Raw genomic sequence first — 26,160 nt, forward strand, 5'->3', positions numbered from 1 at the left:
GATTCTAGGGGACCTATTGATATTGGTTTTATCAGTTGGAAGACATTGGTGTTCAACTGAATAATGACATCTCAGGAAAAGAGGGCCCTGCTTATTTTTATGAAATATTATCTACTGGGAGTAAGTGCTGGTCTCACAAACAGTTTCTGTCCAAGCTCCTCAAGAACAGGATGTGATCAACAAAGTGAATGATTTTCTCTTTAACACAGAGTAATCTGTCTGCTCTCGTGTAAACAGCATTCAATTTTTCTTGGCATAATGGCTTCCTCTGTAGATGAAATGAGCCTTTTGTACTTGAGAAAAATGTGTATAATTTTGGCCATTGGCTGAGATAACTTAACAGCTTTCTGAAGTCAGGTATTTTTAGAGCGCATGTAAAACAGCGACTGGTAATTAATAGAATATCGACTGGTTCAGCCTCGTCTAATCATAGACTGCATATAAATCATAAGGTGTTTTGCAATTAGGAAAATCCATATTAAATAACAAAGTACTGTTATCTCAGTAAACTTAACAAGTGTGGACTAATGCAGTATGGAATAATTGCTGCAATACAGATGTACCTGTATAGAACAGGTCTCCATTTATCGCACGTAAAACAGACTTCTTGTTTTTGTGGACACGGCTGTACTGACTAAAAGGTCACTGGTGAAATACTTCGCCAATATCCCCAAAATGCTTGTTTCTCCTCCAGGGATTTTCCATACTGTCTGTCTATCCCAGACACCAGCAGAGCCTTCTCTTTGCATCTCTACACAGGTAGTGATTAAAGGCTCCTTGATTTCAGCAGTGCCAACCAGGATCACAGCATTTATGGAGCTTTCAGCATCCCCATTACAAATGCCTCATAAGTGATCAGCTGTAAAGCAGATTTGAACCAGCTGAGGACAACATCAGCATAAAAAGATCTCAAAAGATCTTGGCCTGAGAGAGGATATTCTTTTTATGATGAGATTTTCCCATTTATTTTTAAAATATATAGAACACTTTTATTTACATTTACCATCTATTTCATAGAAAAAAATATAGAAGAGTATTGTGTTACTCTTTTTACTTGGGCATATATCGCTTCTAAAAAAATAAGACACTGGAAACAATTTTTATATTGGATGGCTACTTAGTTATTAGAGTTTTTTCGTTCCATGACATGCTCCCATTTGTATCTATGGAGAGTTAAAAGGCTATGAACTTACTCTCATTATTTGGTTGAATGGTGCCTTTAAAATGTTTATTTTAGAGCAGGAAGGGATCTTCAGGTCATTTAATCTAATAGTCATTTGTGAGATGAGGGAAGTAAGGAGGAGATAAGTAAATGAAGGGGTTCAGGACCTGCCAACCCCAAATGTGCCACTTTGTTGTGTAACCGAAAGTGGGTCTGGCTGCTCACCGCTCAAAAGCCAATAAAGAGGCAAGGTTCGTGGAAGCAAAAGTGTTTTTTATTTTGGGTGCTGGCAACCGATGCTTTGCAAAGGCAGACAAAGGTGGGGACGTGGACTCAGCTCCCCAGTTCAGGGCTCCACGCCCCCGCTCCAGTGAGAGAGAAGGTGCAGTTGAGGATCAGATGGATATGATCCTTGCAGCAGGGACTGAGGGGAGGGAAAAGGGAGAAAGAAAAATAGCCCTGATTATATTTTGGGTGAATATCACTCTTCTTCTATCTCAAACTTTTACCCAGTAACTAGGAAATATACTTTCCTACTTTGCCCAAATTTTCCAAGGAGCCTTAAGCTGTGCCTGCTTTCCAAGGATTGGGGAGGGACTGGGGAGGGTAGTGTTGACTGGAAACAGGCATTCCCCTGATGAGACAGCTCATCTTCCTGTTTCAGGGCAGAGCCGTTGAAGCAGGAGAGGCATCATTGCCTCCAGAGGGCAGGAAGAAAGCATGGATGACTGAGGAGGTGCTATGGACTGAATGTCTGTGTGCCCCGCCAGATTCCTGTGTTGAGTCCTAACCCCCAAGGGGATGGTGTCAGGAGGTGGGGCCTTTGGGAGGTGATGAGGTCATGAGGGTGGAGCCCCCACGATGGGATCAGTGTCCTTATAGAAGAGATTCCAGAGAGCTCCCTTGCCCCTTTCTCCACGTGGGGAGACAGGGAGAAGATGCCTTCTAGGAACCAGGAGGAACCCTCACCAGACACCCAATCTGCTGGCACCTTAATCTTGGACTTCCAGCCTCCAGAACTGTGAGAGATACTTGCTGTTCATAAGCTGCACCGTCTACGGTATTTTCTTGTGAAGGTGCAAACGGGCTGAGCCAGCTGGGCAGAGAGGATGGAAATTGCCGCAACCTGGGAGCACAGGCTACTTGGAGAGTGGTCAGAGCTACTGCAGGGCCAGTCAGCTCTGACAGTCATCTTGATGTTGGTCATGCAGTGGTCTGATCAGCGTCATCCTGATTGTTTTAAGTGTAGTTCATCTTCAGTTCCAGGGTCAGTTTGTTCCCATTTTTCTTGAAGCCAATTCTCAGAATTGTGGCAGCTTATGTCATGGCTACAATCTGGTCATCATGTAGTTAACTGCTTCCACCTGGTGGGGGTTTCCGTATCTATAAGACAGCTCACAGGATATGGCTCAGAACATTATCTATAGCCCTTGAGAAGGAACTAAAGGTCCTTGACTTTGCTTACTGACTAAACTATTATTGTTTTGTCCTGTTTGACTGCTTTTCTCTGCTTCTGCATTTTCTCACTTCTTGATTAAACTTATTCTTTGGCTAAAGTTTTTCCACAGGTAAAAGGCTGGCAGAGGACATGGCTGGGGCGGGGGTGGGGACATAGGGTCCTGTTCCATTTCAGATGTACTGATTACTTTGAGCTGAAGGCATTTGAAGGGCAGCAGATGCAGGGGGAGCTTCCCCTCAACCCCCTCAACTGCCTGAACACAGAGCCTCCACAGGAACTCGGGGTCTTTGGTCCCCTCCTGGGAGCTTCACCACCAGGAAGACTGACTCTTGTCCCAGGAGAGGAGCCTAGAAGTGGACCCCACCCCCAGACAGACCGTCACCAACTGCCACCCTCCCATTCATCCTCTAAGGGCCACTCATCTTCCCTGGAAAACATGTACTATCCCCAGAGAGGCATCCCCTCCCCTTCCCCTGTTAAGATGGTATATAAGCTCTCAAATTTTACCACCATTTGGATATTTACTTGTTTTTTCCTGTGATGCCCCCAAGCACATAATACTAAAAACGAATAACTGTATATAACATTTCTCCTATTAATTACCTGTTGTCAGTTTATTTCATAGATACATAGGAGGGTAGAGGGAACTCTTTCCCCCCCTACAAAACTTCCCAAGGTCATGGGCGTCAAGTTTCAGTTTCATGAGAGCTGAAACTCAAATGCAGGACCCAGGATCTAAACCCAACACATGGCCACTCCCCACCAAGTGTAACCCTCGGCACCAGGCACAAGGTTACACAGCCAAAGTGAGACCTCAGATCTAAGCTTCCGTCACCCTTTCCACCGCTCTGTGCCTGGTGCTGTCCTTCTGACTCAGGTGATGTTACCCAGACCCATGCAGGTGCACGTGACTCCTAAAGGTACAGGGCAGCCTTGGTGACTGATCACCACTGTGGTCTCCATCACCCATATCACTCGTGCGCTCAGTGCTATGTGCACACTTGTCCTGGTGGCATCCCTGTGAGGTGAGTGCCCCAGACAGGAGAATGGAGCCCGAGTAACCGTGGCTTGTCCCTCTAGCCCGTGCCTGGACCAGGCCATGAGGCCTCCGGCCCACGGCTCCACCCCTGATGGCTGCACCAACCCAGGCCAGCAGCAGCCATGTCAATATTTAAATAAGCAAAAAATACAATATTAAAACCTGTCTGTATATATCAGATGGAAGCATTTTGTTTGGAATAGCATGCATTTTCTTCAGTAGTTCAATAGTTGTTTCTTTTCATTAAATGACAGTTCCCACCTTTGATACTAGGGCCAGTGTGGAAACATGAAGCACCCAAATTGTTCCTTTATTCAAGACATAAATATATATTTTTTCAACTTTAACATAGAATATAGTAACTGACTTAAGCCTGTCTATTGAAAAATTCCATGAACCAATTGAAGCTAAAGAGAGCTATTGAAATGTACAGGGTCAGTGATGAGAACTTTTTGGATGAGCGTTTCCAACGAGCCAATAAAATACACACTAAGTATGTGTCTTCATTATGTCTCAATATTCATAGAAATAGATTTTATTGGAAAATGTGGTCACATCTGTTTTCTGCTAAGTAAAAATCTGTGTGGATTTAAGGACCTGATAGAAAACAAATAAATGTATAAAAACAGTTTAAATGATCTAAATCACTTTTAGTGTGGAGGGTTTATAGAAAAAAAATACATATAAAAATATACTTTTTTATGTGCACTCTGGCATTGTCCATTTTATTTTTTAAAGAGGAAGATTAAGCAAAAACTTTATTCTCAATTTATAAAGATTAAGAATTAGCAGGTTGATCTGTGAATAATGGTTAATAAACCATTTATCTTAGTCTGTTCAGGCTGCTGCAACAAAACACCACAGACGGGAGCTTAAACAACAGACATTTATTCCTCACAGTTCTGGAGGCTGCAGTATTCTGAGATCAAGGCACTGACACTGTCTGGTGAGGCCCCCTCCTGGTCCATACATGCCATCTTCTCCTGTGTTCTCACCTGGTGGAGGGAGAGGGAGCTCTGGTCTCTCCCTCTTCTTATAAGTGTACTAATACCATTTAGGGGCCCCACCCTCATGACCGTATCTAAACCTCATCACCTCCCAAAGACCCCACCTCCAAACATCATCCCACTGGGGGGTCAGTTCTTCAACATGTGGATTTTGGGGGGACACAAACATTCAGTCCATGGCTCCAATCAACATTTCAAAGGGCCGATACCCCCTGATGAACAGCTTTCACATTTCCACCTGCTCTCATTTCTAACCCCAAACCTCTGCTCTCTAGCCCCTCAGAAGTTTTGCTTTTTCTTTCTTTTTTTTTTATGCTCTTTCTTCAGGAAAAGCTTTCCTGCCTGCACTCTCACTCTCCACACACTTCTGTCTCCTGAGGATGTTTACTTTCCCTCTCCCACCTCTCAGATTTCTGCTCCTTTTTCCACCAGCCATTGCTCCCCACCTGATAAGACCATTTAGCACATTTTGTGTTTGTTGATTAAAGTGTGTTCCCCAATCCTGAAGTTAAGAAGAGCTGAGTTAAAATTTCCATATTCTTCCCAGACACTTTTGTTCTCAAAGTGTGCTCCCTGGACCAGCCTCACATGAGAACTTACTAGAAACGCACATTCTCAGGCCCCACCCAGGCCTGCATCAGATACTGTGAACTGGAGCCCAGGAGCTATATTTCAACAACCCCTCCAGGTGGTTCTAATGCTGTTGCATGTTCGAGAAGCATTGATGAAAGAAAAAAATTGATTTTGAGGAACTTGAGTTTGATTTCGTTTTGATTTCCTCTCTTTTTCCCTACCTGCACTTCTCTGATTTTCACAGAAAGAAAAAAGGGAGTGTCCTATGCATTCCTAAGGTGGGAAGGGAGGAAGACTCCTCATTTCTGTCACCTCAAGTAGATCATTTGAACTTGATGTTACATCAGAATCACCTGGAGAACTTGCTGAACAACGCTGATTCAGTAGATCTGGGCTGGACCAGGATCTGCATGTCTAGCAGGCCCCCCTGTGGTGCTGATGTTGCTCTGGGAGTACCACCGGTCTCAAAGAACACATTGGTTTTCCCCTCAGGTGATCCAGCTGATGGCTATAAGGGGAAAGAGTCCAAAATAACACACCATACATGATGAAAGCCAATTTGAGCATAAATATGGACTAAGAATAATGATCTCTGCATGCACAATGGTGATCATTATGTTTAGCTCTCTAGCAACCAGAGTTGAGATGACTTCACCCACAATCTTTTTGGGCATGTTGGCCACAGCTGCCATCCTCACAAGGTTTCCCTGCTTTCCTTGAATCTCCAGATTTCATGAGTGTACAATATGGCCCAAACTCAGATTACCTGTAGTTGATTCTGAATTGTGGCAGCCTGTAGCACATCTGAAACTTTTCTGAAAGGCACCTCTCAGTTATGGAGCAAGATGGACAAATCAGCTAATTATATCAACTAGGTACTCTCTGCTTAATCAAGAATTACTCTGTCAAATGCCATTATTAGTATGCCACTTTCTGATGAATGAGAATGGGACAAAACAGTATATAACTCCAAATAATAGCTTGTACAATCCAGTGTGGTTTCTGTGATGGAGTGAGAGAATAAGTGTAAAGGTGTTTAATAATGTTCCATATTCAGCTCTATGTAAGATTCCAATAACTTACCCTGTACCATTTCATGATGATCTTCATTATCTTCGCACTAGAGATTGATTCACTTTACTGTCCCTGTGTTACTATACTGATGTGGCAGGTTATTATTTAGTGTATTAATATTATTTGCGAAGTTCTGTTTGTTTCTGGAAACAAATCTAGGAGAACTATTTGACTGTCATTTCCAACCTCTGAATAAGATTTGTTATCTCAGATGCATTTCATATAATTTATGCATAATTCAGCAACAAGAAAATATTTCTTTATGCAAATAATAAAGATGTTACAAATGTGTGCAGTCTGCACTAAACTTTTGAAAACAGTTTTGTACCTATTGTCTTGTTTCATCTTCATGACACCCTCTGAGATAAGTATTTTAATCCCAAGATGAGTAAAATGAACTGCAGTCGAGAACTTGAGATAATGCAGATATTTGGTGTCAGGAGTGGAACTAAAACCTGCTTTTCTGGCTCATTGTTCCTTATTCTTCCATCACGGTGGTTTCTTTTTCCCACTGAGCCCGGAAACCCACTAAAGGCAGCCATCTGGAAACTCACATGTGGAAGACTTACATTGTCTCTAATCAAGAACTTAGGTAAACTTGCAGTTTCAATCCTTGAATATTTTGAATATGCCACTGGGAAGTGAAATCATAAACATTCTAACAGAATCAAGCAAAAGCTGGGTAATCTTCCACAGTTCATTTTAGTAAGCATGTATTGAGAGTCTGCTCCCTGCTGTGCCAAGCCGTGGGGGACACAGAAATGACTGAAACATGGTTTCTAATTGCTAGACACTTGCATTCTGGGTGGATGGGATGGGTTTGGGGAGGAAGAAGCCCTAACTTATCATCAAGTCATAAATTTACATTCCTATTAATGAAGGTACCTACAAACTGCATTATTCACTTAGTAGAAACAAGTTTTGTTCTTTTTTCACAGGTTAAGAAGTTAAAAGTTAAAGAATACTACTGACATGATACAGGAGGTTAGTACTATCGTTTTGTCTCTCTACTCTGGGATTCACGATTTGTGCACAGTGTACACAACTCCATATAATAGTAATGGGAGTCACTCTTGGATATTGGAAAGAGAATTTTTCCCTCTAGAATTTGCACAGGAAAATCCCTGAGAGAATAATAATTTCCACAGCCCAGTCATTGCCCTATCGGGACCCAACAAGTTACTCTGCACCATAATTAAGTAAGCACAACAGGCAACTTCAGATTTCAAGACTCTGGGTTTTATGGTTACAGATGTTCTTCTCACTGTAGTCTGTTCAGCAGTTCCTTGGGTCATAAATGTTTAATTTTTAATCTATTTTTTATCGGTTTTATGTAATGCAGGCTGCTGGTATACCAAAAGAATTTTTACTAGTGCATTTTATGTGTGGGAAGTTTGTGATAAAAGCTTTAGTGAAATAAAATGAGGTGTGTTCCCTCAAGAAAACATTACTGTAGCTCAAAACACAGGTGAATATTCTTTTCATAGGACATGGACTATTTGGATCTCATTTACAGTATTGTTTGCAGACTTAATATGATCCTGGGAAATCACATGACTTGCAGGTGTATTACTGAGGGCACATGGAGTTACATCATCTATTTGCACTGGAAATGTCCTTTGAAATGATTCAGGGGCTGGAAACAATAGTCATTTCAGGATATATTTATCTTTTCTGACTCAAACAGCTGTCCCACTTTTCAGGAGACCTTGTGTTATAGACCATATGTGCCAATGAAAGGTAAATTGTTAAAATACCACAAACAAGAGCTGACAAAATCACCAGTGACATCACGTGTTTACATATCTATTATAGCCAAACCTAAATTTTAGTTGCTCTGGAAACATAACAATCATTTCGACATGTTCTGGGTGTGAAACCTTGAGGTGAAATCTTCTGTTGGGTATTTAACACACAGCATAGCACAGGGTCTGACAATTTTAAAATGATTCTTACACCTTCCATTTAGCTTGACATATCTGAAACCTTTCCTTACTCTCTCCTTTTGGAAGGACTGTCTGATGCACCAGTAGACAGGGTGGGTTAATCATTACCCTTTGGCAAAGCAGACTTATTGAAAGGGAGAGGAAGAAGCCAGCTCTTAAGCCAAAGAGAGCTGTAGCAAAGGAGTCAAAGAGCATGAACTGTGACCCAGGGAGAGGTGTGCCCGCCCAATGGGCTATGGCTGAGCTGCACTCATGCTGCCCCATGGCACCTGACTATGCAGTGACTTCACGCAGAAGCTCCCTGGAACAGCCACGACCCGCACCTTGGCTACCATTTCTCCTGATTTGGTCTCTGTGTTGATTCCAGAGTTGGCTTTGGAATAATAAACTGAATAATCTTGCTTCAAACCAACAAAAGTTCACATTCTTCAATTTTACTAAAACCAAAACATCATGCTTTCTACTTCCATGGCCAGAGCCGATTTTCTACCACGCTTTGCCCTCTCCAGCAGCCGGACCATCGCCGTGTCTCTCCCTGCAGTGCTGATTCAGGTACAGGCATGGGTTCTCTTTGCTCCAGGCACTTACCCCGGGTCTTATGTGCCCCCAGCGAATTAAAACACAATCCTTCTCCATCGAGTTCTTGCAGGGCTGTGCCTTTCTTTCTGCTCAGCCCTTCACAGTGGAGTCTGTCATTTTAAACTGACTAGCTGGTAAGAATTTTTAAGACACTATACATAGCAATACTTGGCAGTTACGTTAAAGCACTTTATCAACTTAGAGTTTACAAATAATCCCTGTAACTCTACGAGGTAGGACTGAGATTCAGAGAATCTGTCTTTGAACTCCAACTTTTTACCAGTTGGACAAATCAACTGAATTTGCTGAGTGTCTTCTAGTCTGTCACCCAGAGTAATGGAGGGGAAGGTACCCGGTTAGAGGTGGGACTCAGAGAGATGGAATCTGTGTTGAGTCTACTGCTCCATGACTTGCTGGTCAGTTTGGGACTTGGACTGGAGCAGTGGGGACCCCTGGGTATCCCTCAGACATGTTCACGAGGCCTGTCAGGTTAAAACCATTTTTACAATGATCCCAAGACTCCTTTTGTCTTTTCACTCTCACTGTCTCGTGAATGTATGGAGGAGTATCTCAGAGGCTATGGGGTGTGTGCTGTCATGACAGACTGAACGTGGAGTCCGCCGAGTGGGTCGTGTTAGAGGTGGTCTGGTGACCCAGACAGTGTCTATAGCTCCAGGTGATGCTGAGTTGGTGGAGGAAATGGGGGTTTTTCACGGCAAGGAAAGAAAGGGGCAAGAGCTGGAGGAGGGTTGCTGGACTCACATTACTCTCCCGTGACCAGCCACATGGTGACGTCCCTGTGCGCAGGATGTTCTGGGTCAGCCATTAGTCCCAAATCAGGATTCAGGAGAAAAGGGGGAGGAACTGGTCTAGCTGGTTAGTTCACTGACATGCAGGAGACGATGACACTGGGCAGCCTCCCCAAGCAAATGCAGCCGAAAGTAAATGAGCGGAGGGGAACTGCCACTTCAGTGGGAGTTCACCTGGTGTAAAATACTCTGTTCCTCGTGGGTAAGTCTCTGTGGCAAGAGCCTTGGCATCACTCCCCGTTGCTGCTAACAAGACAAAAGGCTGCATTTGCTGTGCTCCAATTGTAAATGTTCCTTTCGTGTGCTTCTAAAAAGGCTTGTTTTAAACAAGACCTATATTTGGAGAAAGTGAAATCCTTGGAGTAAGTTTTTTATTTCACTGATCTGAGTTTCGTAGTGTGGAGTGTACATTCTGTTGGGACAAGATGTCCATCAGAACAAGCCCCGTATGCACGGATCTGTAGGTGAATATGCTTTGGACGTCACATTGTAATGCAGAGGTTTCCACACTAAATTGGGCGTACGCCTCTTACAGCAAACCTGCAGTAGATGGAAACATGCATTTCTGTGTGACTAGTAAACCCAATACTCCCTCTTAATTTCTAGTAACTTTTTAGTATCAGGCTTTTTAAAGGCAGATGTCAAAGCACCAAGTTTACAAATGCTAGACACACGGTTAATACAATGGCATCGACACTCGGCTGTTAGGGAGTACGGAGAAAGGAACAAGGCAAGATGATTGTATGAACATAACTAGTCCACCTTTAGTAGGTCTGAGTATCAGGGAACTGCTGAAATAGCAGAGAGCCGCCTCCACTGGAAAGACGGCACGGAGCCTGCTACCGCGCGCCAGCCTGTCCTCTCTTGGCCCTGTGTAAAGAAGCCAGTCTGCAAAGCTGGAGGATGCCAACAAATGACCAAAACAGACCCTGATTGTGAGTGAAATTAAATGTAACTACAACACTGAGCCCATAACCATGGTAGTGAAATAAAATGAAGTGGAGGAAGCCCTGCTGTAATAACAACTTAACATCCACCAGATTATAAAGCGAATCTAGAAGGAACCATTGAATGTGCAAGAAGAAAATTATCACCCAATATAAGCTGCACTGAGATATATTCATGGTCACCTAGAGAACCCCAAAATCTGAACAGTGATTTTTTTGTAAATGATGGCTAGGCGCTGGTAGTGCTTAATTCATTTCCCCACATCATGCAGAGCCGATGGTGCCTGGTTCAAGCGTGCTTCATGTGGAGGGAACATGGCGTGAGCTGACCGATCACAGGAGGAGACAGGCTTCTTGACCCCACTGGCGGGCCACCGAGCGGTGGCACAGTGGAAAGGCAATGGCTAAGAGTCATGGCCTGGATTTCCAGTGGCCTGGATTTTAACAGGAGCTCTGCCCGTAGATAGCTCTTTGATCCTGAGCAAGAAACAACCCTCTTTTCATCTGTCAGAATAGTGGGGATTTTCCATCTTTCAGAGGGGTGGATAGGGTTAAAGGATTTTTAAACTTTCTTCCCTGTCAAACATTACATTTCTCTACGATGGTCATGACTGGGTGTAGGATGCTGATGCTGTCATTTCCTGGACCATCACTGCTTCTCCTTGGTTCGTTGGCCAGGAATGCCCCAAATCACTCCATTGTATCTTAGAACTTACTCAAAACATCCATAAGCACCTGGGAAGGTATGTAAGCACCTCCTCTTCCAGCAGGAAAATCTTGTTACTGGACCATCATGAGTACACAGAGCGTTCAGATCACGACGCACAGATGTTCTCCACTTTTCTCCGTTGATCACCCACTGGTCCATTCAGAATTCACTCCATGTGGACGTCAAGGGGTCTCTCCTCTCTCACCCCAGGGTCCCTTGAAGTTCATCTCTACATCTCTGATCTTGATCCTGGCTCCATGCTACAGGAGCAGCACAGATATTGTAAACACCAACCTAACACTTCCCTGGAGACTTCTGGTTGTTTAGAATTCCACCCTACTAAAGATTTCCACCCTGGAGGAGGCTGGAGGGAAGGGAGAGAGGATGTTGGGGAGGAAGCAAGCCCCATCCCGTTGGTTAGCGAGACAGTTTTCAGGGAAACCGTGCTGCTGTTTGAATGTGAGCTCGTCCTAGCATTTGGGTTTTCATAACTCAGATCTGGAGTCAGCGCAGTAGCTCCGTCAACTGTGTGTAAATGTAATCTGCTCCATGGCCCGGTGCCTGAGACATTTGGCTGCAGTCCTAGTTTACTAGAGAATATTACTGGTAATATTAGTAGAGAATTTTTTAGCAAGTTGGCAGTACTCTCGTCTTGAACTTTTGTCTTTCTCCCCACAGGTGGGGCCACGTCCCTTGTGCCCACCCCTGCCTCAATCTCCACCTTCATCAGGTCTTGGCGGGTCTTCCTGCCTCAAGATTCCCCTCTGTTCTCACTCCAACCACCTGTCGCTGCAGACCATGGCCTTCTTCAACAGTTAGCCCAGGTGGTTTGAGTTCTCTGCCGTTTTCCTCCCAGAAGCCTCCCAGGCGCCCCTGTTGCCATGTGCACCAGGGCCCGCTGAGCCCACTCCACTCCATACTCCCAAACCTTTATGAACTCACATACGGTTTTCCTTCCCCTGCTGTGAGTATGTATGCAGTTAGATCTATATTTCATTAACATTTATATTCTCCAGAATACCTAGTGCTTAGTTCTTTCTAAATAAACATCAGATTCATTCAGGTTTCATCTGGAGACCATTTCAGCATCACCAGCTGTGTAGATCCTGTTCTCAAAATACGGACAATGTAGCAATCCCTCTCTCTCCGCCAACTCTTGTCGCCCTGGGTGCTGACAGCTGAGGGAATTTGGGAGGTGGATTCTGGTCCTCCCTCTGTCACTAACGGGCCATGTCACCTTAGCCTAGGATGGTGCCCATCTGTAAAGGTAGTCCAGCGGTGTGGTTTCCAGCAGTGCGGTTCCCTGATGGAGACCCTGGAGCTCATCCTGGGGCCCCAGTGGCCGGCAGGCAGGGAGCAAACCAGCCCCAGCCTCACCACGGCAGAGCTGTCCCATCCCTGCTCCACCCAGCACAGTCCTGCCACCATCTCATTTAGAAAGATGCTTGCACAGAAGATTGGAAGGTCCGCAAACCATGGTCTAGGTGACCCCAGTCCCTCAGCTCCTGGCGTGCATGTTACAGTTATGATGGCACATTGCTGCCACAGCACAGGGATCCTAATCAGAGGACTGGGGTTCTGACCCACTTCCTGCATGGGCAGAGCACGTCAGAGAGGTCACCGGTAAACAGTGTGAGCACAGCTGTAAGAGGCCTTAACTCAGGGAGATGAACCCTGCCCCGCAGCTGAGACAGGGCTCCTCGGGCCGGGTATGGTTGCAGCTCCACATCGGGATGTCAGCCCACCCTCAACTGTCCAGGAAAAGGCCACTTTCAAACCAGAGACTCAGAGTTAAAAATCCTGACACACATAATTGCTCACTGGGGAAATGCAAATCAAAACTGCAGTGAGATACCACCTCATACCCATTAGGATGGCTAGTATCAAAAACATAGAAAATAATAAGTTTTGGTGAGGATGTAGAAAATTGGAACCCCTGTGTGCTGTTGGTGAGAATGTAAAATGGTGCAGCTGCTGTGGGAAACCGTACAGAGGTTCCTCAAAAACTAAACAGAACTACCATATGATCCAGCAACTCCACTCCTGGGTAGATGCCCAAAAGAACTGAAAGCAGCATCTCAAGATGGTATTTATACCCCCATTTCATAGCAGCATGATTCACAACAGCCAAAAGATGGAAACAACCCAGGTGTCCACAGGTGGATGAATGGATAAACAGAATGTGGTCCATCCATACAGTGGCATGTTATTCAGCCTTAAAGAAGAAAGAGATTCTGACACAGGCTACAGTGTGGATGAATCTTGAGGACATTATGCTGAGTGAAGTAAGCCAGTCACAAAAGGACAAATGCCATATGATTCCACTTACGTGAGGTACCCAGAGTATTCTAATCTATAGAGACAGAAAGTAGAAGGGGGGTTGCCAGGGGCTGGGAGAGGGGGTGGGGAGGTGTTGTTTAATGAGTGTGGAGTTTCACTTGGGAAATGAAAAAGTTCTGGAGATGGATGGTGGTGATGCTACACAACACCGTGAATGTGTGCAACTGGAGTTTACACTTAAAATGGTAAATTGTATGTTAGGCACATTTTCACAGAATTAAAAAAAAGCCCTTTGTACACCCTCTGTGGGGAAGGATAACCTGATAGAAAGCAATAGAGAAAATGCCCGTGGAAGGGCGCTGAGACCTTCCAGCTGGGGGTGGGTGTCTGTGCAGATGTGGCGCCCATCTCCCAGTTTCGGCAGCGGAAATGACACCACAGTGGCCAGAATGTGAGGAATAAAAATAGAACCTCTGCTTTTAGCAGCATTTGCCATAAGTTGGAAGCACCAGTGCTTTTATGCAAAAGGCAACATTTTCTTCTTGCACCCTCTTAAGAGGAGTCACTTGATAAAGAATAGCTCTTGATTTTGTATAACCCAACTGAGGGGCACAAATGAGGTGGAATAGTCACACTTGGAGCAGATTCTCTAAAATCTGATTTGTACCGTTCGCTGCCTATGGCACCTCCTAAACCTCTAATCACATGGGCCTCAACCGTTTATTTTCCAAAATACATTTTAAGCAGAAATGTGCCCAAGGAGCAGACTCAGTAAGTTGGGTGCTGCATCACGTCCCTACATGCACACAGCTTGGATGAGTTTACTGAAGCCGGTGGGAGCTACACCCTCCCACTGGGATTGGTGGTTCAGCAGGGCTGCCTGAGCATCAGTCTACCTTTGCTTGTCAGGTGCCATGCCATTCCCCCGAAACAAATAACTCAAGAGTCTTCGAAGTTCTACAGTTACATCCTGCTCATTCCAGAAGTTATGCATGTGTCTCGTGCTTTGCGCATTTACTCAGTAAATCACATAACATAGCTTCGTGTATTCAGATATAAGTTCCTTAAAAGCAGGTGCCATAACTATGCTCTTTCAGCCCCGTATGGCCAGCACATAAACAGTTTACAAGAGGAGCTCAAGCAGTCAGGAGCTCGAGACATCAGATGCAGTGAAGTGTACATTGAAAAGCTGCCGGCTGTGGTCTGAGTGTCTGTGTCCACCTCAAATTCACATGTTGAGTCCTAACCCCCAAGGGAATGGTGTCAGGAGGTGGGGGCTTTGGAAGGTGATGGGGCCATGAGGGTGGAGACCCCATGATGGGATCAGTGCCCTTTTAAAGGAGACCCCAGAGAACTCCCTCACCCCTTCCTCCACATGAGGACACAGGGAGAAGATGCTGTCTGTGAACCAGGAAGCAGGTCCTCACCAGACACTGAATTTTCAGGTGCCTTGATCTTGACCTCCCAGCCTCCAGAACTGTGAGAAATAAATGTCTATTGTTTATAAGCTGCCCGGTGTTATGTTATAGCAGCCTGAACAGAGTCAGTCAGTGCCCTTCCCACCCAGGTCTTGTTTTCCTGAGACGAGCATCCCAGACCTTGTGCCCTCAGCCTACTGTTTGAGACTCACCCCCACCTCCCCAGTGCTCTAATAACCAAACCCCTGCCTTTCAGAACACTCCCACGTACGTAGAGCCAGCTTGTTTAGCAGCTCCAGGCACACCAGGCACTGAGGTGAGCATGAGGACACAGACTCAGACTTCAGGGAACTCCCAGCCCTCCTTGTCTTTGCTTCAGTCCCATACTTGTATCCTCCCAGAATGTCCTTCTGGAATGTTCTTCAAGACTGTCTCTACCTTTTAACTCCTTTCTAAATGAACTCAAGTTCTGTCTTGTTTATGAGGGCTTTTCTGAAGCTGTCATAATTAGTCTTTCTCTTCTGTCATCTCCCAGATTAGTTATGATATTGTGGCCATTCTATTTTGTATTAGAGAAAATTGCAAAGAGTTTATCTTCCTTTTCATAATGCAAGTTCCTTGAGACAAGAACTGGATTTAATTAATTAATCAGAGTACCTAGGTACAGGCCTTACATTCATTCACTTATCCATCCATTCATTTTTTTTTCTTTTCTAATGAAGTATTTATTAAGGGTCTAACATATTTTTTGTGCTCAGGAAACAGAAAAAAAATCTAATTGCTTTTTCAACTTTCGCATGTGACTTCCGCAGTTCATAGACCAACAGCTAAACCTAGAGGAGCAAATGAGACGGCCTTTTTCTTTGGAGTCATCGATCCCCTCATATTTCCACATACAATGCTAAATTGTGCATAAAATAAATACCAACAGTATGTAAGAGATGAGAGAGAGGTTTGGACTGGAGTTGTTGAAGATTTCAAGAAGATAGAATGTTTGCCCGGGGTGTGGGCTGATCCTTGAATAATGAGTTGGATTGAGAAGGTTATTCAAAGGGGGAAGGAGGAGATCAAAAGCTCCAGATGCTCAGATGTGCTGAGCAGAGGAAGCAGAAACAGGAAAACCAGAGGAGGGCTGCTGTCAGGAAGATGTACGAAACTTGCACGGATAGGATAAGAACTAGACTTAAGACTTTGAAAGACGAGACTTTTTTTTCTTAATGGAAGTATAGTTGATTCACAATATTATGTTAATTTCAGTATTCAGTTAGTGATTCAGTATTTTTGCAGATTATATTCCATTATAGGTTATTATAGGTACTGGTAATACATCCTGTGCTATACAGTGTGCTTATCTATTTTATACATAGTGGCTTGTATCTGTTAATCCCATACCCCTAATTTGTCCCTCCCCCATCCCTCTTCCTTTTGGTAACCGTAAGTTTGTTTTCTATATCTGTTGAGTCTGTTTCTGTTTTGCATATACATTCATTTGTATTATTTTTTAGATTCCACATATAAGAGAGAGCATACTGACTTATTTCACTAAGCATAATATTCTCTAGGTCCATCCACATTGCTGCAAATGACAGAATTTCTTTCTTCTTATGGCTGAGTAATATTCCATCGTGTATATATACAACATCTTCTTTATCCATTCGTCTATTGATGGACACTCGGGTTGCTTCCATGTCTTAGGTATTGTAAATAATACTGCTATGAACATTGGGGTTGGGGTGCATATATTTTTTCAAATTAGTGTGTTTTTTGTTTTTTTTTTTTTTTGGCTGTAAACCCAGGAATGGAATTGCTGGGTTGTAAGATGGTTCTAATTTTAGTATTTTAAGAAACTTCTGTATTGTTCTCCATAGTGGCTGAACCAATTTACATTCCCACCAGCAGTGCAGGAGGGCTCCCTTTTCTCCACGTCCTCCCCCACACTTGTTATTTATAGGCTTTTTGATGATGGCCATTCAGACAGGTGTGAGGTAATACCTCATTGTAGCTTTGGTTCGCATTTCTCTAATAATTAATGACGTTGAGCATCTTTTCATGTGACTGTTGGCTATCTGTGTGTCCTCTTTGGAAAAATGTCTATTGAAGTCTTCTGCCCGTTTTTGATTGGATTGTTCAGGGTTTTTTTTATTGATTTGTATAATCTGTTTGTATATTTTGGATATTAATCCCTTGTTGGTTGCATCATTTGCAAATATTTACTCCTATTCCATAGGTTGTCTTTTCATTTTATCGGTGGTTTTCTTTGCTGTCAAAAGCTTTTAAGTTTAATTAGGTCTCATTTGTTCCTTTTTGCTTTTATTTCTTTTGCCTTATGAGACAGATCCAATAAAATATTGCTACGATTTATGTCAAAGATTAAACCCTAAGCTAAGGTGTTGAGTCTCTAAAAGTGGAAATTCAGGCAATGACTGTTTATTCTCTTTCCTGGCTGGTTCAACCTGGCCCCAGAAAAATCCCTGTCCCACTGGACTCCTCTCATGTCTGAGCCTCCTTCCAGGGCTCTGCAAATTCCTGGGGTGACCGGTCAGCCCCACTCACTCCTCACTCCCTTGGCACCCTCCTAATTTCAGTATTTGAGGCATGATATGGGGGTGTTTGAAGGATCAGAGAGGTAGAACAAGGATATTTTCAGTTGTTTAGTGGTTTTTTCTTCATTCCCTCTTTCCTAAGCTCACACAAACCTGTCTTCAGGTTTTCTCCTCCTTAGAAATCTGAGCGACCACAAATAGATACCATATGACGTCTTGTCTCGCCTGTCCTCTCATGCAGCCTCTGAGCAGGTCATGTTATGCTCATCATAGAGCTGGGGAAGTGAGCAGGCAGATGTAGCAATGTGCCCAACTCACATGGCACACACACAGCTCACGTCCACAGGGAGGTGCAGCTCCCACCGGGCGGAACCACCCTGGGCCCCCGCTTCTCTCGCCATTGCCTTTCCAAGGCCCACTTACCCTCTGCAAACACAGTTTGTTTAGGTCCATTGAAGGTGTTGGAATGGGTGCTCTCCAAAACCCCCACTGGATGCGGATTTCCTTCTTCCTCTCTTCCTCATCTTTGCCTTTCCAAAAAGACCAGTGAGGAAAGGGGATCAGTAGAAGAATTTGGAACAAAAAATGAGTTACGGTCCACCAAGGTTAGAAGGAAGATTTTGGGTTTTCCCTCAAATTACTTGAAATAATAAAAGAATGTAAGAGTCATGGGATTTAGGGAGCAATGTTTTCTTTTTCTTCCAAAGCATTTACTTACAGTGGAAGTGATGAGATTAAGCCCTAAAGAGAAATGAAGTTACAAGACATAAGGTTTAAAATGGCTGTGCCTTACAATATAACATCAGTATTTTTAAAGTAATTACATCAATTTCCTTCCGATTGAAAAAATGTTAAATCAGAATCTTTGTAGGTCGTGATATGCAAGTCCATTATCATTTGGATAATGCACAACAGTTGTTTTCATAATTTAAAAAATAACATTTCCTGGGCTTCCGTGGTGGCACAGTGGTTAAGAATCCACCTGCCAATGCAGGGGACGCAGGTTCGAGCCCTGGTCCGGAAAGATCCCACATGCCACAGAGCAACTAAGTCCTCGTGCCACAGCTACTGAAGCCCGTGCGCCTAGGGCTCATGCTCCACAAGAGAAGCCATCGCAATGAGAAATCCACGCACTGCAACGAAAGGTAGCCCACGCTCGCCGCAATAGAAGAAAGCCTGCATGCAGCAACGAAGACCCAACACAGCCAAAAATAAATAAATAAAATAAAATAAATTAATTTTTAAAAATCTTTATAAAAAATAACATTTCCAAAACTTGCTTTAAAGCATTTACATAAATATTTGTGTGATTCTTTTGCCATATCTATAAAGAATATATATATATTTTTTTTCATTTAGATTAATTTTTGCTTAGATGTATTCTGATGATTTTCTTGCCTGATACTCTCTTGAGAAAGCATCTTCATTTTCATTTCATTTTTTTCTTAAGAAAAAAACTATAATACACAGTGCATAATAACATTCATTTAGATTTTTCACCTTAACCCGATTTTTAAATTTGCGTTACTAAAGCAGAACCTACCAGTAAAATGAAAGGAAAAGAATAGACTACTGCATTTACAGAATATATTTCTAATTTAAGAAACATTTTCTGCATTCTGAACTGTAAGTGTGGATTATGTATGAATTTCATAGGATTCGGATACTAAGAGTAGATTTTCTGATACCATGTGAATCTAGGTTCCCCACTTTAAAATATCAAGTGGTCTCCTTTAGACTTGGTATCCGCTGAGATGCTTTACAAGATTGGCACTATAGGAACAAAATTTAACTGTAGCTATTATACATGAAAAGAAAAACCCTCTCATGTTTTGAGAGGAAACAGGAAAAACAGCATTGAGTTAGTGAGGAAAAAGCTGTAGGTCTCTGTTTTCGCTGCTTCTTATCTCACAGCTTCATTTGTAACACCAGTTCCCTGGTAGTTTCAGGGTTTCCACTTAATGATGCTGACCGTAACAAACCTACATTCACTGTATCTCCAGGAATGACTCTCATAAAATAAACATCCAACCATATTAGAATAAATTGTGTGTCTTTGTTAATATAGATTCATAGGAACCTAAATATATTCCTGATACATAAAATGGACACGTTTCTTTTTCCATTTGCTGGATCCGAATTTGAACTTACCAGCTGAAAAACTTGAAGACTGTAAACCTGGAAGCCCATGATATTCCAGGCATTTTAGGAAGGAGAACAAATCAAAGTAGCCCAGTCGAGGGCCAGTCGTAGACATGTGTGAGGATTATAAGTACATATTCCAGTTAGCCTGCTGACATCAGGTATGAGGTTGGCCCCAGGTTTAATGAACTTTCTTATGTCAAATATGCCTAAATCCATGGGATTAGCCAAGTCTCTGTTGATCTAAAGCACCTGGGATTTCTGCCGTCCATATGTTTTCATTTAAGGGCCAATTTACCCCAGGAAAGCTCAAAGGAGAGTTCCAAAATATATTGCTGTAACATTAAATTTACACAGTTGGCTTGCATTTAAGCAGTGTGTAGATGTTGCACATGATATGTGTAAACCCTTTATTAGCAGTGTCAGCTGTTGACAAATTACATGTAATTCTGGCGTTGCAGGAAACTCTGCATATGCTGCATGACTGCTTCTGTCAGTGGGGAAAGCACAGCCTTTCACGGGCTAGATCAATGGGCACCGCAGAAAGGACCTGATTTAAATGACACTGGCCACCTGTGAATATCTGTTAGGCTCCCAAACTGCCCAGATTTGATTCCTAATCTGCAAAGAAACCTTCCTACCCAGTGGCTCCAGGCCACTCCTGACTCTGCACTTTCATGTCTTGGAGACCCAGATGAGGGAGAGGCCTTGCAAGACCATTGCTGGCATCCGAACAGCGATCCATAGGCCTCTTTCTTGGTCTAAAGAAATGTAGCAACAGTGGCTCTATTATGGCAATCCCATGCTAACTGTCCTCACACTCCAAATGCTAGGTCGACGGGAGCATAAGGAACGGAGCCATCAAAGAAATCGGTTGAAAGTCTTGAGTTGAAAACACCCACAGATCGCACAGTCCCCATCAGGGCTTTTCCCAGGGAAAAAGGGCCTGGAAGGAGGCTGGGACACAGCCAAGAAGGCTGCAGCCTGCTCCGTGCCAGGTGGCCCTCTCTGAGTTCATCCTGGGAGTCATGGGGACTCCCAGGGAGACAGGGAGGTTGGAGTGGCTGGGCCTCTCACAAATCCCAGTGAGCGCTGTGATGAGGATGTCCCTGGGCAGTGTCCTTGGAGGGCGGAGAGGAGACACATGTTCAAACGCCTGTGGTGCCAAGATGAAGCGTGTAGGATGCGGCAGGCCAAACAGAGGAAGGGTGTGGGTCAAGATCAGAAGACGTTCACATGCAAGTGAGGACCCAGCACACAATCCTGTCTGAGGAGCCAGATTCCCACCCCGTGCAAGCGCGTAACATCAGCTACCAAAGAATGGAGCTGTAACCGTGTCATTTGTAGGAACTTTAAAAGTCTGGTCTGAGAAAACCAAGTCTGGGAAGTACTCTGAAAAGCACAGTGGTCCATTTACCCAGGTGGACGACCTAACAGAATCCCTTGTGAGTCTGAGCAAGAGGCAATAGTGTTAAAATCCAATTTTAACAAGAACCAACCCGGTCAGAATGGACCAAGAGAAATCAGTCACTTATGGACAAAAGGAAAACTACATTTTAAAAAAGGACATGATTTTATCACCTTGCTGCAACTTCTTACATATGACTCAAGTCTTGATAACAGATCAAACCATTAACAACTTTCTGGTTTCTTAGGTAGGCGCTGCTTGACTACAAACCTACTGCAATTAATTAAATCAAATGGATGTAACAGAGTCTTCTGCATGACATAAAAGAAGTAGATGATATCCATCTTACTAGATGGCAATTCCAAATAATCCCACTTTGCTGTGGTGTCTCATTTGTTGTTTCCCCACATAGGAGTATAAGTATTTCAAGATGTGAAGTGGGAAAAGCTGATGTTGCATTCTCAGGTTTGTCTCATTATGTTTTCACTTTCTTTGCCACTCTTCAGATTACAGGGTGGGGGAGAGGGACCAAGATGCTGTCTTGAACCTTCTCTCTCCTTCCTCCTGAGAAAGAAAGCCAGCCCCTGCCATCCTGGACCTGGTCTGGGACTCTTAGCCAGGCCTTGCTGTTCTCCCCATGAGTATAATAGCTGCACTGCATGTCAGCATCAGTCCAGGCCACCCCGAGACCAGGATGCAGCAAGACAAAAGCAAGACCTCCATGTGGTTATTTCTGAACACTGAAAAATACAAGTATCATACAAGCCACAAAAATGACCAATAATGCCATTTTCCTGGCAAATAGGAAAGACTGCTTCTTCTTTACTAATTATAGCTTTAGTCTTACTGTTGTCTGCTCTGCTTCCAGATAAGATTTGTGAATCTCTCCAGTAAAAAAATTAGCCCCGCCTCCTGACAGCACCCAATCCAGAGTAGACCCCACTCCCTTCAGGCGTCCCCAAAACCACCTAACATAAGCCCAATCCTAGGAGTCATTCTAATACCCTCTTGCTGAGATACCCCCTTCCCCCAGGGTGGGTTGTCCCTTGCTGCAGCTCCTTTGACCACAGGGGTGTCCTGGTGTTCTTTGACTGGAAGCCGTGGGCCCCGTGCTCCTCCATGGGCACACTCAGTCACTCACAGCACTTCAGCCCATCTCCAGGGGGACAGCTCTCCAATCTCTGTTTCTCGCCTTGACCTCTTCATTGGATTATACTCAAGTTTTCAAATGCCTGTCAAATATTCCCAGATGCCATGTTGCTAGAAATCCAAATAAAGTTTGTCCCAAACTAAACTCATCATCTTTTCCCCCTTAACGTCTTCTCTGCTTCCTGCAGCTCCCATCTCACATAAATCTGTTCTCTCGGGCTTTAAGTAGGAAAGGAAACCTATAGAAGGGCTAAAAGTTGCTAGATAACATATCAGGAACACCAAAGCCCTTAACCAAGTGTGAAATTCTACTTGAGTATTGTCCAAAAAATTACTCTGATACTTGTTAAATATGGTAAGAAAGTCTATTCAAGAAGGGACCACTGCAATGGGGTTTTGCAGTAGGGGAGAGAGATCGGACTCAACCCCAAATAAGGACATGTGGAGATTTACTGGCAAGGAGCAGAGTGGGAGTCAGTGGATGGAACACGACATCAGAGCTGTGGGACTCTTGCTAGCACAACTCGACCGGATTCTTGCAGAAGGCAGGTGATGGTTGGTGATGAGGATGATAAGATATCAAGGGTGGAGAATGAGGAATTTGACCAAATATTGATGGTGGGAGATTTTCACTAAACTGACCCACCAGGATTCTTGCTAAAACTGAACTAAGCTGCCAAGGGTCAGAGCCCAAGTTTGGGGCCTGGTCCAGAAGACGCCTCAGAGGAGCCCAACCCAGGTTTGGTCAAGGAGACAGTCTTTGTCAGTATATGTGGCTTTATTATTCTTAATTTCATTTTCTTCCAATTTCAAACAAAAACAACAGAACAGCCAATGTTTAAAGTTCAAGGATATGGCAACACAAGATGATGATGTTCTTCGTATGTGAAGACTTAATTTTGGGGGAAAAATTGCCTAAAGCAGCTGTTTTCTTCCCATATGTTTCTGTTTAAAACGCTGAGAAATCCTAGCTTTGTAAAATTCATACTGACCTGTCCTCGCCGTTTGAATGATCCTTCCATCAGTGTAAATGGAAGGAAGATGCCACTTACTGAAATGTTAGTCGCAGGCGGCAAGAATACTATGTTCTTCTCTCATGTGCACCTCTCTGCCCAGGTCTTCAGCTCAGCGTTGAAAAGATACTTTTCCTCCTGCTTTATCTTCAGCTAGGACATGGGTAATAGCAGTATTTGACAATAATCTTATAATCTGAACAGATAGTTTCTGAGACTGGATTTCCATCAGAATCACTGGAGGAGTTCTTTTTCCTTCATCTCATGTTTTTCTTTTAAGAAACATAGATTCTCAGATCCCCACAATGTGCACTATCCCTGAGATTCTAATTCAGAAGATTTCGGACTTGAGAAGCATGACCTGTGAATGAAAAACACAAAACAAGAAACTCTCCCAGGTGATATTGTTGACCAGCAAGACTTAGAAATTACTTACTAAATAAAATGACTTATATTCTGGACATTGTCATTGGGTCAATACAATACATTCTACCTTACTACCCTTTAAAACATGAAAATAAAATATTACTTTTTATATAAAAAGTTAAAGACTAGGGCTTCCCTGGTGGTGCACTGATTGGGAGTCTGCCTGCCAATGCAGGGGATGTGGGTTCGTGCCCCGGTCCGGGAGGATCCCGCATGCCGCGGAGCGGCTGGGCCTGTAAGCCGTGGCCGCTGGGCCTGCGTGTCCGGAGCCTGTGCTCCGCAACGGGAGAGGCCATGGCGGTGAGAGGCCGGCGTACCGCAAAAAAAAAAAAAAAAAAAAAAAAAAGTTAAAGACTAGATAAAGCAAAATATTTAGAATGCTCTCTGTAAATGTTTAAAAATAAATAAAATCCAGTGTGTGTTCTTCTCAAGTTTTATCAAGGTGTTTCATTCATAATATTAAACAAAATTTCTTTTAAATACAATTTTTCTTAAAGTATCTCTTAGAAGCCCTTCCTAAATTTTGCTTCTGTTCCTAAGCTTCAGGGCAGCCCTTATGAATAGTTCGTTTTTAAAAAACAAAGATGGGTGAGCTTTCTCTTGCCATTTCTGTTCTGCTTTTACTGATGGCGGCTGGTTTACCATCTCTTCCAGATCCTGTGCACACCTCCAGTAACCAATTAAAAAGATAGAATTTATTTTCACCAGATGGTAAGGTTCTTGGGGGCAGAATTATGTCTGTCCTTTCATTACTGTGTCCCCACTGCATTTAATAGCATCTGACCCGGAGTGTGTGTTGACTCTTTGTTAAAGGGGTGAATGTACAAATTTACAGTCGAGTAAGTGGACCTGATCTTCATGTGAGCAGCACAGATCATGACAGTCTTTTCTAACCAGAATGAAGTCATTTGTCCTCTCAGAAGTAAGAAATGTACCTAACCCCTCATATAAAGGGCATCTCTCTGACATCAACTGTGATTTGAAAAGTTTATGACAGTGCTATCTACACAAATATGAGATCATGTGATGTCAGTAAGTATTGGATCACTGGTCACAAATGTATGTCTGGCTGCCTTGGAAAAGTTAGTGTAATGTAAGAAACAGGCACTTCTGAAAAGCTAGATTCAAGACTCATATTTGTCCTAATTTAATTGCATGAAATTTTACTCTACCTTTCAGCTTTACCGGCCTCAGTTTCTTCCTGTGCAAAATACTTCTAAGGAGTAGGTTAAATTAAAGTTAACATTCTTAGCAATTCAATGATCTTTTCTTAGGAGAAAAGTTTAAACCACATGGCAGACAGAATAACATAAATCCGGTCTTTTTTATTTTTTGGTAAAATATAGAAAAAAATGAGATGCCTATAGTCATCTGTTGATTTTTATGTAAAATGTCTTTTTCTTTGTTACTTTTCTTATTCTTATCCCTGTAGTTCTCTTTTTACTATTTCAATATCTTACACATGCTTCTATGAATTGCCTTTGTCCCATGATCCTGTGCTTATCAATCTTACGATTATCCTTTTCTTTCTAGATTTTAAGATTGGGGAGATCAGACACCAGGCTACTTTTATTTCTTTATCCACAGTATCTGATAATAATATAGGAGCTCAGTATAACTTTGATGATGAGATAAATGAATGAAGAAGTACAGGAATGAAGAAATGAATTGTCAATGAGAAAACAAAACAACAAAAGGAACTTACCACTATCTCAGCCTTTGAAACTTGGAAACATTTTATTATATTTTATATTTTTTAATTGTAGTAAAATACACATCACAAAATTTACCATCTTCACCATTTTTAAGGGTACATCTCAGTGGCATGAAGTACATTCACACTGTTGTGTGACCATCACCACTATCCATCTCCAGAACTTTTTCATCTTCCCCAAATGAAACTCTGTCCCCATTACATACTCCCCATCTCCCTGCCCCAAGCCCCTGGCAACCACTGGACCTTGGGTTGCTTCCACCTTTTGGCGGTTGTAAATAATGCTACTTTGAAGATAGTTGTTCAAATATCTGTTCAAAGCCCTGCCTTCAATTCTTTTGGTTAAACACCCAAAAGTGGAATTGCTGGATCATACAATAATTCTGTTTGATTTTTTGAAGAACCTCCATACGGTTTTCTGTAGTGGCTGCACCAAATTACATTCCCACCAACCGTGTACAGGGTTCCAATTTCTCCACGTCCTCACTACACTTTTATTTTCTGGGTTTTGATAGTAAGCATGCTAATGGGGGTGAGGTGGTGGCTCATTGTGGTTTTGATTTTCATTTCCCTGACGGTTAGTGATGTTGAGCATCGCCACATGTTCTTATTGGCCACCTGTAATACTTTGTTTTTGATGAGGCGTTTATGGTAGTCAGCCCCATAGATGGTTATTTGAACTTCTTACAATTTAGTTGCTGTATTACTGCAAACAATTGCAAACAATTTAGTTGCTGTATTACTGCCCTGAATGGTTTGTTAC

This window comes from Globicephala melas, chromosome 2, assembly GCF_963455315.2.
Source record: "Globicephala melas chromosome 2, mGloMel1.2, whole genome shotgun sequence".
In the NCBI taxonomy this organism is placed as follows: Eukaryota; Metazoa; Chordata; class Mammalia; order Artiodactyla; family Delphinidae; genus Globicephala; species Globicephala melas.